We start from the raw sequence: 19,374 nt of genomic DNA, 5'->3' as shown, positions 1-19,374 counted from the left end.
TTTTTGTGGCATGCCGGATTGCCGTGAAAAATGCCATTCTAGAGTGGCGCAAAGCTACTCGCCAGTACTAGAATTGAGCGTGGTTGAAAAAATGGCTAGTTGCAGCGAAAAGTGCCTTTTCGCCGCGCCGATGGCGGAAAAAAACCCCGCCAAACACCTTGGCATTTGTTTTGCTTTTCGCCAAGGTTTCGCCCCTTACTGAATAGGGATATGCATTTTTGGCGTGAAACGGGTGTAGCCATGCATGTAAAATGGTCTGCAGTTGTCTCCCCTGCTGGCAGTAAACCTGGTAAGTTACAGGGATGCCAGCAGTAATCATGGAGGTTTGCCCTCATACCCTGGTGAGGTGCCCTATGTATAGGTGGGAGTGGCTACATGCTCTGAGTCCACAGTTAGTGACATCAGAGCTGTGACAGCTCCTGAAGTACATAAGGCACAGCACTGCCCAAAGTTAGTGGGTTGCTGAACAGTTGGAGTGCGTTGGGAATGAAAGGATCCACTAGTGCAGTAACTAGTGGTCCATTTCTACATTAATCTTGATAAGAGCCACACTGTGTCCAGGGACCTGGCACAGGGGTGATCTCCTTACGGGGAGAGGGGATCCCACTCCATTGGGAGGGCGTACCTGGCAAAGGGACAGCAGAGAAATATGTGCGGCTGAGACAGCTGGCTGTGAAGGGCAGCTTGCCCACCAAGCAACAATAAAGATGTCTTGTTCAATGATACCCCCACTGTGTGAGTGTGAAGTTACTCTCCAGCGGACGGCACCACCAAGAAGGAGTTCTTCATCAGGATCATCTCCCTGCGGACGCATAGACCCTGATGAGGTGGAGGCGCTGCACGTGATATAGGTAGGACTCGCACACACTACCTCAGCTGCCTGTCTGGATTGACAATCCCCGAATACCATCATGCGGGAGACTCAGGAGTCCTGTTGCCTACAGGTGCACCACCAAACACGACCATGTAATGGTGGCTGGTTAGACCACACGAGCCAATATCAGATTGGGTGGGTCAGACTAGAGGGAACAACCGTTACACGGGCGAGAAGTGCCTTTCCGCCAATTGCTGCATGACCCCCTAAGTGCACCAACACTTCACGGGATAGCGCTATCTCCTACACTTTGGGTGATCCTTGACATTGGGAAAAGGGACATCAGGGTATTGGTGCCTGGCACCCAATGTACTTTGGGGACACTCACTGGTGGTATCAGGTTGGGGCCTATATTACTGTGTGGTACAGGGTACCAATACTATTGTGTTCAGCAAAGGTTTTTAGTATATACTTGAGTGCGTGTATTATTGGTATTGTTCCTGTAAGGGGCTTATTCCACTCCATTGGGATCCCTTGCAGGTGGAGGCACTGTCACAGACGAATCGGGTACACCCTAGGCTCCCATCTGCGGAGTTTCAGGCCTTCTGTGAGCCACAGGTAACGCACCACACACACCGTAGCTGCCATATCTCCCATTGGGTGGGGTAATGTGCGCTACATCTGATTTAAAGGACTTTCAAAATAGTTATACTGGGGCAAACAGCACCTTGAAAGCATATTGAATATGCACTTGCATGAATGCAGTAACCTCTTCTCCCCATAGTGAATATGGAAATATTAGAATTGCTGCAATTGTTGTGATACAGAGGCTAAAGAATGGACATTTTAAATCTAAAAAAAAATTCATGCAATGAGAACTATATAAAGAAAATTGACATTTTCTGAGCAGCATACATGAGATCGAAAAGGGCAACAACTCAATCAGATTCTAACTAAAACAATACTTGTTGTAACTACAAAGAGAGATGTGAGGCTTTCTATTCAATACAAAACTACAATGCAGTAAATTTACTAGAGACGCATATAAAGCTGTGGAACTGTAGGCGTTGGTTTAATACTGTGTCAGTTTCTGTACTTAATTTTATGAATACACTATTGCATATATTGTTACTGTTTGCTCTCTATGTGAGTCTTTTTTTAATATTTTTTAAGTTGACTTTATTCCAAAATGGCAAAAGTACTGTAAACAAGACCAGCTTTCTGTGGCACATAATTTGTATTCAAATTTCACACACAAAAAACAAAAGACTTACATATAAATGTAAGTCGGGAAACAATTAGCATTATCCCCCCAAAAAATGCTGGTCCGCTCTATAAATATTGAGTGGGGGAACTTAGGTCAAATCCCATTGTTAGTTCATTGTGACTTTCTGCAAGTGACTTAATTCTCCAGTAACATAAATTAGATTGTATGCCCTTTATTGTAAGGAATCAAAATGTATTGAAAAATGCAATGCACACAGAAATAAATATTAATATACAATATGTTTGTGCTTTGGTTAATTAGCAACAAAATTACTGTAGCTCTATTTGTAAGTATATACTGTAATACAGGATTCAGCTGTTGTAATTACATCAGCTTTAAAAAGAAAAATCAATAAAGGTAAAAAAGCTATTTTTGGTAAACCAAAAAAGTAAATCTGTATTTAAATAAACCAGAGTAAATGGGGTCTGCCAATTTAAAAATAAATAAAGTCAAGAGTTTAAGTTTCTATGGCTATAAAAAAAAAGGATACCAAACATGTTTTCTTCAGTAAGTCCATTATAAAAGAAATGAAGGACTACATTTATATATTTTTTTAACATTTTTACTGAATTCTCCCTATGTTTTTGGAGAACCATATTTCTTAATTTTTTGATCCTAAACTCAAGAACATATGTCACGAACAGCACACAAGTGAGCACATGACTTAAATATGCAACCAGGGTTAATACATACAGCTACTCTACCCAACTCCATTTTCTCCTCCACAAAGGTACCTTCAATGAGTTAATATTAACTCCTTACTCAATTGCAATCATATGTATGCGCTGATACCACGGGAGCAATGCAAATAATAGATGTAAAATTTATAAATCTACTAGTGTCTCAGGTCACTGTTTATGATAGAAAAAACTGTGCACTTAACATACAAAAATCTGTTGTAGCAAAATGTGTCCGTGTAAGACCTCGGGGAACACCTCTCCCAAAAAGGGTTCCCCCCGTGCCGCAACTTACCCGGCGCTCTCCGGCTCCGGCTCCACAGGTTCTCCGCCGCAAGCGGGACCCTCCTTCTTCCTCCCTGGTCTCCGTGGCCGCCACAGGGTGCGCGCATGCGCGCGCACACTCACAGGCCTTTCTGTCCTACCGCGGGAGGAACTCCCGCCCCCAGCTCAGGCCGCGCGCACCTCCCCTGCTCGGTGCATATGCCTGATGCGTGTGCACCGCCCACAAGCTACGCGTCAAGCTTATCAGCTGTGGCACTTTCCCTACCTATCCCTGCCTCCAATGGGACCGCTCCTCCGTCCCTCCCCCTCTTCCCATTGGGCTCTCTCCATTTATACCCTGGTCAGCCATTCCTTCTTTGGCTGAGCATAGCTTTGTGTGACCTGCGTTACCCACGGTCGTGCCTGCCTTAGTGCTTTTTGTCTCTGTGTCTTCTAGTGATCTCCTGTGTACCGAACTGGCTTGACTGTGGACCCGCTCTGGATTTAGACCTTTGGCTTGCCCTCTGACCTCCCGAACTTTCCAGCCCTCCACCTCGGCTTACGGATTCCTACCTACCTCCCGGCTCCAAACCCAAGGCTCTCGGCACCGACTATTCTACTGGAACTTCCCAATTATCCGGTGAGTATCTGAACTTTTACCATTTCTCCCGTGCAGTTCTGGACGCCTACAATCCACCTTCCAGGCGTGTCCACGCAGCTGTGGGTGCAAGTATTACCCTTTTCACTTCAGTTCCGGGGACCCTCCTTGTCCGTGGTTTGGGACAGCGTGACAGTCCGAAAATGTAAATACTCTCTCCGAGCATGCAAAAGTTCATTCAGAGCCCAAAGCATCACTTATTAAATGTTTTGATATATATAAAAATACAGTGCTGAGACTACAGAAAAAATGATTACAAGAACATACAATTAAAGTAAAGGAAGGACAGTTTCATAAAATAACAGTCTGAAAATTAAACAGAAATCCCTATATATTACCATAAGTCATAGGTTTTCTTCCAGAGAGGTCACTGGTGTTGAAGTGAGAAATCACATGATAGGTTCAAAAACACACCTCTGTTAAAACCTGACTTTCCTAATCCCTTGCTCAGACGTATGTACAATTTTTCCCCATTGAAATAACAAACCCACCCTGTCATAAATCAGGTGCGAGATTGATGACTAATGACAAAAGTCTTAATCCTAAATTTGAGTAACAAAAGGATATCTGTCCTTTAGTACCTGCTAGATCTCATGTGTGTCTGTAATCATTATATAAAACAAGAAACAAAGAAGTCCAGAGCAACATCCAATGTGACAAAAATACACATTGAAATACCTATATACAGTATCTCTTAAAAAATTGTCATTTAGTTAACCCTTTGGCCAAAGCGTATAAGCCTGTGAGCCACTTTCAAGGCATGACCATAATATCGCAGGTCCTAACACTAACTGATTAAAACCCTTATTAACCTCTATAATCAGAGGTTAACTACATGACCCTTTTCAAGAGATATATAGGTATTTCACTGTGTATTTTTGACACATTGGATGTTGCTCTGGACTTCTTTGTTTCTTGTTTTATACAATTATCCACGCCCAGTAGCACTCCTTTTGACACTTATATACATATATATATATATATATATATATATATATATATATATATATATATATATATATATATATTGTGGTAATTTTGGGGGGTTTCTGAGAGCTTGCTGGGTATCTGTGTGTTTGTTAACATTGTCCAGCTGGTCTCAGCTGTTTTGGAGGTTAGTAGCTCCTTCCACCCAGGGTTTAAAGCTCACCCCTCCCCACTATCCAGGTAAGCAGGTTTTCTTTTCATGCAGCTGGTTGCAACAGGTTCAATGCCAGGACCATCCTTCCTCTAATTATAGAGGTTAATAAGGATTTTAATCAGTTAGGGTTAGGATCTGTGATATTGTGGTCATGCCTTGAAAGTAGCTTGCAGGCTTATACACTTTGGCCAAAGGGTTAACTAAATGACCCTTTATCAAGAGATATATAGGTATTTCACTGTGTATTTTTGTCACATTGGATATTGCTCTGGACCTCTTTGTTTCTTGTTTTTGACAATTAGCCACGCCCAGTAGTACTCCTTTTGACCACACACACACACACACACACACACACACACACACACACACACACACACACACACACACACACACACACACACACACACACACACACACACACACACACACACACACACACACACACACACACACACACACACACATATATATGTATATGCAGTGTTCGACAAATCACCCAAAAATCTACTCGCCCAACCAAAAAATCTACTCGCCACCTAGTGCCGCCCCCAACTCTGCCCCTAGTCCCGCCCCCAACCCCGCTTTAAAATAAAATATATAAATAAAATACATTTTATAAATTCCTAGTCAGAACATTCGTTTTTGACATAAATGTATTTATTGTATTACATTATACTACAATTAGTCCTTGTTACGTGTGTGTGTGTGTGTGTGTAAATGTTGGATCTAGAAATAAAAGCCAGGTGTGAATGACTAGTTGTGGTGTGAAGATAGTCAGCGCAAACCTCACGGGCCTCCCGATGTCGATGGAACCGAATGAAATAAAAGGATATGGATAAAAAAGAATTAAAATCTCAGTGTATTAGATACACATGTGGGGGATGGGGGAAGAGGGGGGGGGAAAGGGGGAGGGGGGTGAGGGCAGGGGGTGGGAGCAAGGAGGAGGATAATGCTGGAGGGGTTGATAATTGGTTTTCCACTTTAACTAATCAAAGAATACATAAAATTATGGATTCAGTGACTCACACGGGCTTGTGTGGTGTCTCTCCCTCAACGCTGACTGTAGTGGATTTATTACAGACTCATATGCTGGAGTCTCAATATACATAAAACTCACACGGCCTGATGTGAGTCCTTGTCCTCAGAGGGTGATGTCCTGTATGGATGGTGTCTGGGTTGTCTCGGCAGAGTTATCCCCCGATGGGTGTAGTGTGTGAGTGTCTCCTCTCCCCGTTTCCCAGATGACCAAAAGGAGTGTATGCCAACAAGGGTTAACAACAATAAAAAAAGTCTTTAATGGGTATACAGTGGAGACATAAGCATATGAAATGCAAACATGTGGTGAACCATAAAAAGTATAGAACAATCTATGACAAAATGAAATAAATTATACTAAGACACAATGAAATAAAATAAGACACAATGAAATAAAATGAAATAAAGCAAACACAAGGACTACACTCACACTTGAAGTCAAATAAAATGGCCCAGCCTCAGCCGCTCGGTACACTCCTGCACGGTCTCCTCCTCCGTTCTTGTTCCCACTGGCGCGTCCGGCAGCGGAACCGGAAGAGGGGATCTGCACCGGATGTCCTGTAGTGTGCTGGGTCCCTCTCTCAATGAGCTCCGGCAGGGAACAACATGTTTCGCAATAAGCTTCGTCAGGAACCTGTTCCACACCACAACTGCCACGCTAAGAAGGAGACGGGATTCCCTTCTCCGAAGTCAAGCAGCAACCAGGAAATCAAAAAAGGGCCAGTATATATTTTTATATACTCTTTTACACTTCGTACACAATCACATATCTATATTCCAATTTATTTGAATAGCTTAGGCGTTGCAGCACTTTCTCCGCCACAAATCCTAGGGAGCGCCCCAGTTCAAACAACCTCCGTGAATGACTAGTTTCCTGAACCCCTTAACTAGTGTCTGGACGTCCGCGCTTCACAATATCTAAAGCAGCAATCCCGCCTGGGATCTTACCTGATCCGCAGTCCCTCAAAGTCCAGGTACCCTCATTCCTGCAATGTTATACATTGGAGGGGATGTCTTCCCTACCTGTCTTCTGGGTTAGGGGGGGTTCCGATGTCTTTCGTGTGAAGCTTGAGTCAGATCTGGAAGAAAGCAGTATAGGTTATTTCGGTGTAGTATAGGGCAGTTAAGATATATAGGGTAAATAAGAGATCCAGATTGTGAGAGAGTGTGGGGGACAGAGAGAGAGAGAGTGTGGGGGAGAGAGAGAGAGAGATAGAGAGAGTGTGGGGGAGAGAGAGAGAGAGAGTGTGGGGGAGAGAGAGAGAGAGTGTGGGGGAGAGAAAGAGAGTTTGGGGGAGAGAGAGAGAGTGTGGGAGAGAGAGAGAGTGTGGGGGAGAGAGAGAGTGTGGGGGAAAGAGAGAGAGAGTGTGGGAGAGAGAGAGAGAGTGTGGGGGAGAGAGAGAGTGTGGGGGAGAGAGAGAGTGTGGGAGGAGAGAGAGTGTGGGAGAGAGAGAGAGTGTGGGGGGAGAGAGAGAGAGGGGGGGAGAGAGAGAGTGTGGGGGGGAGAGAGAGAGTGTGGGGGGGGGAGAGAGGGTGGGGGGAGAGAGAGTGTGTATGTGGGGGAGAGAGAGAGTGTGGGGGAGAGAGAGTGTGGGGGGGAGTGAGAGTGGGTAGAGAATGAGTGGGGGAGAGAGAGAGTGGGGGAGAGAGAGAGAGTGGGGGAGAGAGAGAGTGTGGGGGAGAGAGAGAGAGTGTGTGGGGGAGAGAGAGAGTGTGGAGGAGAGAGAGAGAGAGTGTGGGGGAGAGAGAGAGTGTGGGGGAGAGAGAGAGACTGTGGGGGAGAGCGAGAGTGTGGGGAGAGAGAGAGAGTGTGGGGGAGAGAGAGAGTGTGGGAGAGAGAGAGAGTGTGGGGGGGAGAGAGAGAGTGTGGGGGAGAGAGAGAGTGGGGGGGAGAGAGAGAGTGTGGGGGGAGAGAGAGTGTGGGGGGGAGAGAGAGTGTGGGGGGAGAGAGAGAGAGAGTGGGGGGGGGGGAGAGAGAGAGTGTGGGGGGGGGGAGAGAGTGTGTATGTGGGGGAGAGAGAGTGTGTGTGGGGGAGAGAGAGAGAGTGGGGGGGAGAGAGAGAGAGTGGGGGGGGAAGAGAGAGAGACTGGGGGGAGAGAGAGAGAGAGTGGGGGGAGAGAGAGAGTGTGGGGGGGAGAGAGAGAGTGTGGGGGGGAGAGAGAGAGTATGGGGGGGAGAGAGAGAGTGTGGGGGGAGAGAGAGAGTGTGGGGGAGAGAGAGTGTGGGGGGGAGAGAGAGAGAGTGTGGGGGGGAGAGATAGTGTGGGGGGGAGAGAGAGAGAGAGTGTGGGGAGGAGAGAGAGAGAGTGTGGGGGGGAAGAGAGAGAGAGAGTGTGGGGGGGAGAGAGAGATTGTGGGGGGGAGAGAGAGAGAGAGTGTGGGGGGGAGAGAGAGTGTGGGGGGGAGAGAGAGAGAGAGTGTGGGGGGGAGAGAGAGATTGTGGGGGGGAGAGAGAGAGAGTGTGGGGGGGAGAGAGAGTGTGGGGGGGAGATAGAGAGTGTGGGGGGGAGAGAGAGTGGAGAGACACAGAGGGGGGAGACACAGAGGGGAGAAACAGTGGGTGACACTCACAGAGGGTGGGTGATACACAGAGAGAGGGTGGGTGACTGACTGGCTGGGTGACTGACTGGGGCGGGGATGACTGACTGGGGCGGGTGTGACTGACTGGCTGACTGGGGCGGGGGTGACTGACTGGCTGGGTGACTGACTGGGGCAGGGGTGAGTGGTGAGTGGGTGACTGACTGACGGCGGGGTGACTGACTGGGGGGGGGTGACTGACTGGGGGGGGGGTGAATGACTGGGGGGGGTGACTGACTGGGGGGTGTGACTGACTGGGGTGTGTGACTGACTGGGGGGGGTGACTGACGGGGGGTGACTGATGGGGGGGTGACAGGGTGGGGTGGTTGGGTGGGGTGACGGGGTGACTGGGTGGGGTGACGGGGTGACTGGGTGACTGACTGGGGTGGGGTGACTGGGTGGGGTGACGGGGTGACTGGGTGGGGTGAGGGGGTGACTGGGTGGGGTGACTGGGTGGGGTGACTGGGTGGGGTGATGGGGTGATTGGGTGGGGTGGCGATTGGGGGGTGGGGTGATTGGGGGGTGGGGTGATGTGACACTTCTGGTATCCTACCCACACACACTCCCACGCACACCCATGCACACAAACACTCTCCCATGCATGCACACACACACCCATGCACTCTCTCTCCCATGCATGCACACACACACTCTCCCATGCATGCACACACACTCTCTCCCATGCATGCGCACACACGCACTCCCCCATGCATGCACACACACACTCTCCCATGCATGCACACACACTCTCCCATGCATGCACACACACTCTCCCATGCATGCACACATACACTCTCCCATGCATGCACACACACACACACACACACACACACACACACACACACACACACACACACACACACACACACACACACACACACACACACACACACACACACACACACACACACACACACACACACACACACACACACACACACACACTCTACCATGTATGCATGCACACACACACACACACTCTCTCTCTCATGCATGCACACACACACACATACACACACACACACACGACAGGGGGAAGAAGAGGAAAGGCCGCGCGACCGAGCACCACCACCACTGCCCCGCTCGCACCCCCCCCCCCCCATTGACCATCTCCCGCCCTACATGGACAGCCACGGGACAGTGGAGAAGCGGAGACAAAGTAGGTAAGGGGGGGACACCCCTGCTACCATCTCCAGCCCCGGCGGGGATCAGGGGAAGCGGGATGTGGCGCTGGAAGCCGGGGTAAGTGGGGAACACCCCCACTACCATAACCCGCCCCCAAGGTTATCGCGGGGAACACCCCCACTACCATCACAAGCCCCACGCGGGTATCGCGGGAAGCCGTGGTAAGCGGGGAACACCCACAAGCGGGAAGTGGCACGGGAAGCCAGAGGGCACAACTCCGCCCCGCGCGGGAAGCCGGGGTAAGCGGGGGCCGGGGAGAGAAGGGGGAACACCCACGCTACCATATCCAGCCACACGCGGGTATCGGGGGTTGGGGGGAGTAAGGGGGAACTGCAGGGAAGGAGCAGAGGGGATGGAGGATTGGAGAGTACTTACTCTCGTACTCTCCAACAGATCTCCGGCCAGAGAAAATGGCCGTTCGTTGGGGGCCGGCTCATATAGAGCCTGGCCGCGCGCCCACAAAGCCTGAGAGCGCGTGCCAATCAGCAGTCAAGTAGGGGGAGTTTTTTTTTGTTTCAGGCAGCGCGAGCGGGAAAATTTCAGCGCGAGCAGGGAAATTTAAAAAACAAACACGTGTGCTGCATTGGCCAATATTTACTCGCCCGGGGGTTAAATCCACACGCCCCGGGCGTGTAAATGTATAGGATTGTCGAACACTGTGTATATGTATGTAAGGGTATAGTCCAGTTAGGGGCTAAGGAGGTTATAGCCCAGTTAGGGGCAAGGTTATTGCTGCCAGCTAGTGGCAGAGGGTGGTACCATATCTTGTTGTTTATTGCTGATGTATGTGTTAAGTTACATTCTGCATATAGTAAAGACCGTTGCTATTTTACATCCAGTGTATGTGTTCATTTGTATGTGTCCTGCGAGGAACAACTCTCCCGGTGGGGCCGCCATCTTGGTTGTGGCGCGAGGTTCGCGCAATGCGCAGAGGTTGGCAAGGGTAGCGGTGGCCATTACAAGTGTGCAGGAGCTCTGGGAGGTTGCGCAGGCGCAGTTAAGCGTAGCGGCGGCCATTACAGCTTCGCACATGCGCAATAGAGATCGCGCATGCGGTCCCCATAGGAAAGAGGTCCTGAGTGGACTACATCTCCCAGCAGCCTCTGGGGAATGCCCTATGATCCCTGTCACATGCAGTCAGATAGCCACTAAGGCTGACAGATTCTCATGCTGCAAATGAGATACCATGTTGTGTGCAGACATGGATTGTGCAGTCAGGCTGAGGACACAGAAGGGGAAAGAAGGGGGGCAGAGAGCTGCGAGCTTCTGCCGTAGGCCAGAAATCCCCAGGCTAGAGTTGAGGCCCTGACTCCCCACTAGTGAGGGTGGGTGTTCATAGGGACAGTCCCTTAGGTAAGGACTGTGCCTCTTCAGCTGTGTGATAGGCAGGGACCTAGTGACAGTACCTGTGCAGTTCCTTAGTGCAGGAAGAGAGAGAGGCCCTGCTGCAGTTCTTTAGTGCAGGGACCCAGTGAAAGGGTTTGCTGCATGTTCCTGTGTGCTGTGTTGCTGATCCAGAGACTGTCCTTAAGGTGGGACGTCCGGCTGGACCCCATCCCATGCGAAGGTACAGATCAGCGCTGGACCAAGCGGCGCCGGTAGACCCTTTGCGATGACACCCAGGTGTAGAGACACCTGGGCAGGTATTTACAGGCATACCCCGCTTTAAGTACACTCACTTTAAGTACACTCACGAGTAAGTACATGTCGCCCAATAGGCAAAAGGCAGTTCACGCATGCGCCTGTCAGCATGTCCTGAACAGCAACACCGGCTCCCTACCTGTACCGAAGCTGTGCGCAAGCGGGGAGACTATAGAGCCTGTTACAAATGCCTTATTTACATCAGTTATGCACGTATATGATGATTGCAGTACAGTACATGCATCAATAAGTGGAAAAAAGGGAGTGCTTCACTTTAAGTACATTTTCGCTTTACATACATGCTCCGGTCCCATTGCGTATGTTAATGCGGGGTATGCCTGTACAACCTTCCACACGTGCACCAACTTTAACTTGCTCCTCACATGTGACAGGCCTGTTCACACACTTGGGTGGGCTTGGACTCTTTGGACACGGGGTTGGGAAGGGGGTGTAAGGGTATAGCCCAGTTAGGGGCTAGGGAGGTTATAGCCCAGTTAGGGGCAAGGTTATAGCTGCCAGCTAGTGGCAGAGGGTGGTACTATATCTTGTTGTGTATTGCTGATGTATGTGTTAAGTTACATTCTGCATATAGTAAAGACCATTGCTATTTTACATCCAGTGTATGTGTTCATTTGTATGTGTCCTGCGAGGAACAACTCCCGCTCTGCTGGGAGCCATCGCAGGTGGAGGCGCTGCACCATATAGTAGTAGTAAGAGTAATTCACCCCAGGTTCCCCGTGGAAGTTCAGCCCTCCTGGTTGCCAAACAGGTACAGCACCACACTGATAAGTAGTCAGATACACCTACCCACCTCAATCTCACTTAGGGTGGGGGTAAGAGGGCTACATGTATATATGTATTGTGGTAGTTTTGGGGGGTTTATGAGAGCTTGGTATCTGTGTGTTTGTAATCATTATATGCCAATCTTTGCCATGGATACACACATGTAACTCTCAGTAGACACAGTAGATGACATCACATGATAGTCTCATTTTTAATGATGTCATTCAACTGTGTGTCACCTCTCTCTGGAATGCACCAGTGATTCTTCACAAACGTTGATGCTTCTTTGAAGCTGACAGAATAGTATCTGACAATAGTATTAAATAGCTGATCAGTAAATAAATAATTAAAATATATATATATATAAATAATAATCGGGATAAATAATGAAACAAAATCCACCAATACCGGTATGAAACCAAACTTCCGCTAAGGGCAATACCTATGTGGTTAGTACAGTCTAATGTGCAAATGTACAATAATAATTAATACCACATATTACATGATACACAATATATTAAGAAAATATAAATAAAAACCATAGAGTATAAAGTCCAATCCTGAGGGTGCTGTTATCTTCAAAACAGGAGGCAACCTAGGTGTTCCACAATAGCACTATAAAAATATACAAAAGGAGAGAAGCTGTGAGGGAGTATACAAGAGGTTAAAAAACTCTCTCACTTTAGCAGACCATAAGAACCATACCCTAGCTGGCAGGTTTGCTAGCTGATTGGAAAGGGGAGGTTTAAAAGGAAGACAGCAGATTTCTTCCAGGCTGTCATTTTGCTCTCAACCTGCGAGGAAACTGGTTGCAGAGAGCTTGGCTGAGGGGAGAGCCTGAACTCCCTGTTGTATACCTGGAACTAAGGACTATTGTTTTGTTGCAGACTTATGCCATTTATTTTCATTGCTTTATTCTCTGTGCAACTACAACCTGATTCCCTGGTAAGGGAAATAAAGCAATTTTCATTGCAAGAAAGTGATGTTTAAGCTCTTTTCTGACCATACCGACATTGCCGTTCCGTCACACAAGGTGTCCGAAGTGCGCCTCCTCTGGTCAGTATATAGAACACACCTGAAGTTATTAAAATGGAGATGGAAAAATTGATACAGTATCTGGTGGAAAACCAGGCCGCACAATGGGCTGAACAGGCTGCACAGCAACAGTAGTTCCAGATACTGTCACAACAACAGGCCTCCAAACAGCAGCGAGAGACTGAAAACCAGGCTGCCCAGCAGCAGCGAGATGCTGAAAACTGGTCTGTACAGCAACAACAGTTCCTGATACTGCAGCAACAACAGGCTGCCCAACAGCAGCAACAACAGGCCACCCAACAGAAACAACAACAGGCCGCCCAACAGCAGCAACAACAGGCCGCCCAACAGCAGAGAGAGGCTGAAAACCAGGCTGCACAGCAGCAGTTTTTCCTACAGCTAACAGCTCACCAGACACAGGCTCAACAACAGCTAGTGCAACAAATGCTGAGGTCCCAAGAAGGAACCCCCCCACATTGTAAGAGTTGGTACCGCCCAAGGGTTAGAGGCACCCTAAACTAGTCAGAAATGTGTTTCGAAAAGGTGAAGGGGCAGGGAGTAGATAACCCTCCCTCATTGGAGGCTGAGATGTTGTCTGGGTTTTCAAATTTTCTGGTAGAACAAAAAAATGACTATTCCTTAAGCAGGGCATATGACCAAGTGGTAGTGGTAGACAAGGAAGTAATAAACCCACAGGGGGTCAGTATTTTTCCTCATTTTGAGTTGCATAATGATCTCTTATACCGAGTTGAGAAAGAGAAGCAAACTCAAAAGATACAAATGCAACTGTTAGTGACAAGACCCTATAAAAAAAGAGGTATTACGTTTAGCTCATACTTTTCCTAGTTCAGGTCATCTGGGAAGGAAAAAAACCTGAATCCGCCTTATGGCACAGTTCTATTGGCCAGGAATTTATAGAGCCGTAAAGGACCTCTGTGATTCATGCCTTAAGTGTCAGATGGTTGCCCCAAAGGAGAACACCAAGGTCCCTTTGGTGCCTATCCCAATAGTAGAGACCCTTTCGAAAGGATAGCTGTGGATATTGTTGGTCCCTGTGACGCTTGTGCGAGCCCACAGACAAGACCTGACCCAGACACTGAGGTGAGAAGGACAATTCCACCCACCCACAGAAGTGAAGGCGGGCTCAGTAGGTGGTTTGTAGCGTTGCTGGGTCTGGGTATGAAGAAAAAGGGTTAATCCAATACTCGCCAGGTTCCAAGGGTAGGAGAGGTACATGTAGTCGTTATCCGTAAGCCAGGGGTAAAGAGCCAGAGAGAGTCCAAATGCAAAGCCAGGTCGGTACACGAGAGGTAACTGTAGAAAACAAAGCAAGACAGGGCTGGACAAGCCAGGCACACACAAGGCTACACAAAGTCTATGTTCAGCCAGGTATGCCAGGAAGAGGCAGTCTTATATGGGAGACAGGAACCAGTAGGGGAGGGAGCAGAGGTGGTGCCTCCGCAGATGCCAAGGATAAGCTGCAGGAGACAATGGCTCATAGCAAAGCTTGACACGTAGCTGGGACTCGTTGCACGCCGTCATGCACGTGCACCGCGCACAGCGGAGGTGCGGCGAGTCCCGAGGGGGCGGAGCTATGCTCAGTGACCATGCATAGAAGGAGCGGGTGCGCGCACGCTCTGTAACAGGAACAGTGATGCGCACATCAGCGGGGGGTGAATCTTCGGCAGCTGCCGCTGGAGTACTATAGGTAAGCGAGGAGGGAACGCACCGCAAGGGACGCGCTCCCCGATTCCTCACAGTCCCCTGGAAAAAAGTGCTGCAGGGTACCAGTATATACTCATCATAGTAGATTATTCTACAAGGTACCCAGAAGCTATTCCGCTTAGAACAACATCCTCTAAGGTTGCAGCAACCAAACTAATTAAGGTCTTCTCCCGAGTGGGGTTTGCAACTGAAATTTTAACAGACTAGGGAACAAAGTTTATGTCCAGGCTCATGAAGGACGTCTGTGGTCTGTTAAAATTGAAGTCGGTACGGATCTTGGTTTATCATCCGCAAACAGATGAACTAGTTGAACGGTTTAATAAGACGCTTAACAATATGTTAAGGAAATTTATATCCACTGAGACACGTCATTGGGATGAACTGCTTCCACCTCTTCTCTTTGCCATTCGGGAAGTCCCCCAGTCTTCCAAAGGGTTTTCAACTTTTGAGTTACTTTATGGAAGACAACCAAGAGGAATCCTGGATTTGGTAAAAGAAATGTGGGAAGAACATATACCAAGGGTAAATAATGTAGTACAGTATGTATTAAAACTAAGAGAAAGGTTAAAAAATCTAGGGGTATTTGCACAGGAAAATTTGCGAGAGGCACAAATAACACAAGAATGGAATTATAATAGAGGAGCTCGCACAAGAGAATTTCAGCCAGGGTACAGGGTTTTGCTTCTGCTTCTGACTACAGAGTTGAAGTCGTTGGTAAAATGGCAAGGACCCTTTGAGCTAGCACAAAAAGTAGGACCCGTAGACTACGAAATATTGCAGCCAGGGAAAAGAAAAACAAATGTTTCATAAATCGTTTGAAGCCCTGGAAAGCTCAAGAGAGTTTTTTTGTCTCAATAGGAGAGAAGGAGTTAGACTTGGGACCACAAGTAGACCCTGGCAGGAAAAAGTGAGTGTCCAACTGGGGGAGAATCTGTCCTTGGAACAGAAAGTACAGGCACGAAAGATCGTGGAACAATTTTTTGATGTGTTCTCTCAATTGCCAGGGAAAACACATCTGATGGCACACCATGTCGAAACAGAATCAGGTAAGAAAGTGAAATAAAGATCTTACCGAATTTCTGAAAAATGAAGGGGAGTAGTAGAAAAAGAACAAGAAAACATGCTCAAATTGGTGATGATAGAAAGGTCACGGAGTGAGTGGAGTAGAGTAGAATTTCAATCAGATTTACAACCATGCAGCTGGTTATAACAGATCAATTAGAATCATTCTTCCTAGTATTGTACAGGTTATTACGAATTTTAATCAGTGTTTGGACCTGTGAATTATGGTCATGCCTTGGAGGGACTCACAGGCTTACAATGCTTTGGCTAAAGTGTTAAACTAAATGACCCTTTTATTCAAGAGATATATAGGTATTTCACGTTGTATTTGTACCATTGGATGTAGCAATGGGCTCTGTTTGTGTTTGTTTTTAGTATATATTGACATACCCAGTAGCAGTCCTTTTTGACATTTATATACATATATATATTTTGTGGTAACTTTTGGGGCTTAAATTAGCTTACTGGGTATCTGGTGTTTGTGCCCTCACCAATCTAATAAGAAACGTGACACCCAATAAAGTCCAGTGGACAGTACAATGTGAGGAGGTGTTTCAGGGAGTGAAAAAGATACTCTGTTCAGAACCAGTTTTACAGAGTCCAGACTTTGAGAAGCCCTTCATTCTTCAGACAGATGCCTCAGAAGTAGGTTTAGGGGCCGTCTTGTCTCAGGAAGTAGATGGGGAAGAGTATCCAGTCATATACCTTAGTAAGAAGCTCTTAAAAAGAGAACAGGCCTACTCTGTAATAGAGAAGGAGTGTTTAGCGGTGATGGGGTGCAGTATTAGCACTCAAGTATTATCTCCTGGGTAGCACATTTACCCTGGTCACAGATCATGCTTCCCAAAAATGGCTTCATACAGTAAAGGACACACACCCCAGGGTCAAGCGCTTGTTCCTCTCCCTTCAACCCTTCTCCTTCCGGGTACAACAAATGCAAATGCAGATTTTTTTTCTCAAAAATGAGTGTGTGAGGAGCAACACTCTGAGGGGGAGGTATATAAGTGAGTATACCAGAGGTTAAAAAACTTTCTCACTTTAGCAGACCAAAAGAACCACACCCTAGCTGGCAGGTTTGCTAGCTGATTGGAAAGGGGAGGTTTAAAAGGAAGACAGCAGATTTCTTCAAGGCTGTCATTCTCCTCTCAACCTGCGTGGAAACAGGTTGCAGATAGCCTGGCTGCGGGGACAGCCTGAACTCCCTGTTGTATACCTGGAACTAAAAGAAATGCTGTTGGGGTCTCTGTAGTCCAGGAACAGTTTAGGCAGGTAATCACTTAATCTTGTTGACGCGTCCGCCAGACTGGTCTGTCCAGCACCACCTTTCTGCTGTCCCGGTGCTTCTGCACCACGTGAGCGAAGCGCCGCTGCTTCACCAAGTCGATACGTTGTGACATTACCTCGACACAGACGTCCATCTCAGGAATGAGCACGGAGGATGGTCTGAGCAGGAACAAACACCACAGGCTCCACTGTTTCTCCTGCACGCCAGTTCCTGCTACACCCACAGTTCAATAGCAGCCAACCAAAAGCCACCCAGGGCACATCGCTCAAGTGGTGTGGAAGCACTGGGACAGCAGAAAGGTGCTACCGTACGGACCAGTCTGGCGGACACGTCAACAAGATTGAGTGATTACCTGCCTAAACTGTTCCTGGACTACAGAGACCCCAACAGCATTTCTGTTCATTGATCATGATGCACAGATTTTCTAAGTGCATTTTTATTCTTTGTGTCTAGTGAAGAAGATAATACTGTACTATGAGGTGTGCACTTCTCTCCTTTTTTTTAAATCTTTTTATCTTAGAATAGTATCTGGTAAGCGTTTAAGACCTAAACCCCACATGTGTCACTTTTGTGGGCTTTCATGATAGCCCTCCCCAATTAAGTTATCTTTGAGGCCCCAGCACAGACCCAGAAAATGTCTTGACCTGTCATGAACCCAACACATTGTATTTTTAAACACAAATTGTTGCACCATTAATCCCACGTAGCACCAGATGGATTAAAATACATAATATCTCATGATATTATAATGACAGAAGTGAGTGTAATTTGTTGCAGCAGCACCATGGATTTACAATCACTGTCGGTAGCATGATAAGGTATTCTGTTTCTTGGTCACATTAAATAAATCAGTGGCTTTGTTTACCAAAAGGAGCATTGCATGTTTATTTTATTCAAAGTGAGGGAAGATGTGTCCTAGGCCCTGCACACGTCATGTACTGTCTCATGCTAAGGCGTACAAAAGTACAGTGATCTTTCTTTTTTTTCTTTAGTGGGCTGAATAACCATGCATTTCTCAGTAACTCCTTATTCTGTGATGTGCAGCTATACAATTATATTATTTTTCTGTATAACAACTCCCAAACTGTTATTTCTTTTTTTTTTTTCTATAGCATCTAATATACTGTTTTAATGAGAAATTGAACGATTTAATGCTTGAGGTATTCATGTACATTATTACTCCCTAAATATTAGGCAAATATATCAATGTTTTTAAAATATTTTTTTTGTTTTAAATAGATATACAACATATCCATATATGTGTAAACAAAAACAGAAAGGCCAGCGCAACATACAAAATTACATAACATATTGTGCAATACCTCAGTGCTTATCTGCTCATGAGTAAGGGTCATTTAGTTAAACCCTTTGTCCAAAAGGTTACAAGCCTGCAGCCACGTCACGGCATGACCAATCTGCAGGTCCTAACACTACCTAGCACAATTCTCATGCACCTCTCTTTCCTGCTGGAGGGAGAAAGACCACTGGGTCTGTGATTCACAGGATCATGATAAAAACTGCTAATTGGAAAGTGGGGCAGGGCGAGCTTTAAACATGGGGAGGAGGGGCCACACCTCCAAGCAACAACAGTTGCATAACCCATCAAGCTCCAGAACCCCAAAAACCCACCCTCACATCATATGTATAGTATATATATTAATGTCAAAAAGCAGTGCTCTGAGCGGGGCAAGATAGACAAACAAAAATAGAAAGGTCTGCGCAACATACAAAATATCAATATATGTGTGCTACGAGTAACTTCGACATTTATGTGCTAAGCTTGTTACACACCTAGATTTTGTAGGGACTATGAATGAAAAATCTATGCTTTTTCAGTTAACCTCTTGAGTGCTGGAATGCGTATGGCAGTAGAAGCTTCTGCCCTTTTGGCACTAAGGCCATGTCACTGCAAAGTTCCATTATCTTCATGTTTCCCTCTCTGTTTCAACCAGTTTACATCAAGGAGCGAACTGTGAAGTGGTTAAATGAACAAATACGAAGAGAGGGGGAATCAACATGAGGTACATATTGTAATGAACACAAAAAAAGACAAGCGCAAACAACTTTTATTATATTTATTTTGAAATATTATTTCATATAATACAATCCTTAAATGAAATGCTGCATCATAGAAAAGACTTTCCAAGACGTTTCCATATTAATTCCCGAAACAAGCAGGAGCATAACTTTTGTGATAAAAGAAAAAATATAGTGCAATACAGTGT

General features: G+C 46.7%; 1 long non-coding RNA gene across 1 annotated transcript; it reads left to right on the top strand.

Moving 5' to 3' along the window:
• The first annotated feature begins 3,499 nt into the window (after window positions 1–3,499).
• On the top strand, window positions 3,500–19,171 carry LOC142471141 (uncharacterized). The gene is made up of 3 exons (XR_012789369.1): window positions 3,500–3,662; window positions 15,661–15,848; window positions 19,102–19,171. It is a non-coding gene; the product is annotated as an uncharacterized LOC142471141 (long non-coding RNA).
• Window positions 19,172–19,374: the final 203 nt, after the last annotated feature.

The sequence above is a fragment of the Ascaphus truei genome, chromosome 1, assembly GCF_040206685.1.
Source record: "Ascaphus truei isolate aAscTru1 chromosome 1, aAscTru1.hap1, whole genome shotgun sequence".
In the NCBI taxonomy this organism is placed as follows: domain Eukaryota; kingdom Metazoa; phylum Chordata; class Amphibia; order Anura; family Ascaphidae; genus Ascaphus; species Ascaphus truei.
This window is presented reverse-complemented; position numbering and strand designations above follow the sequence as displayed.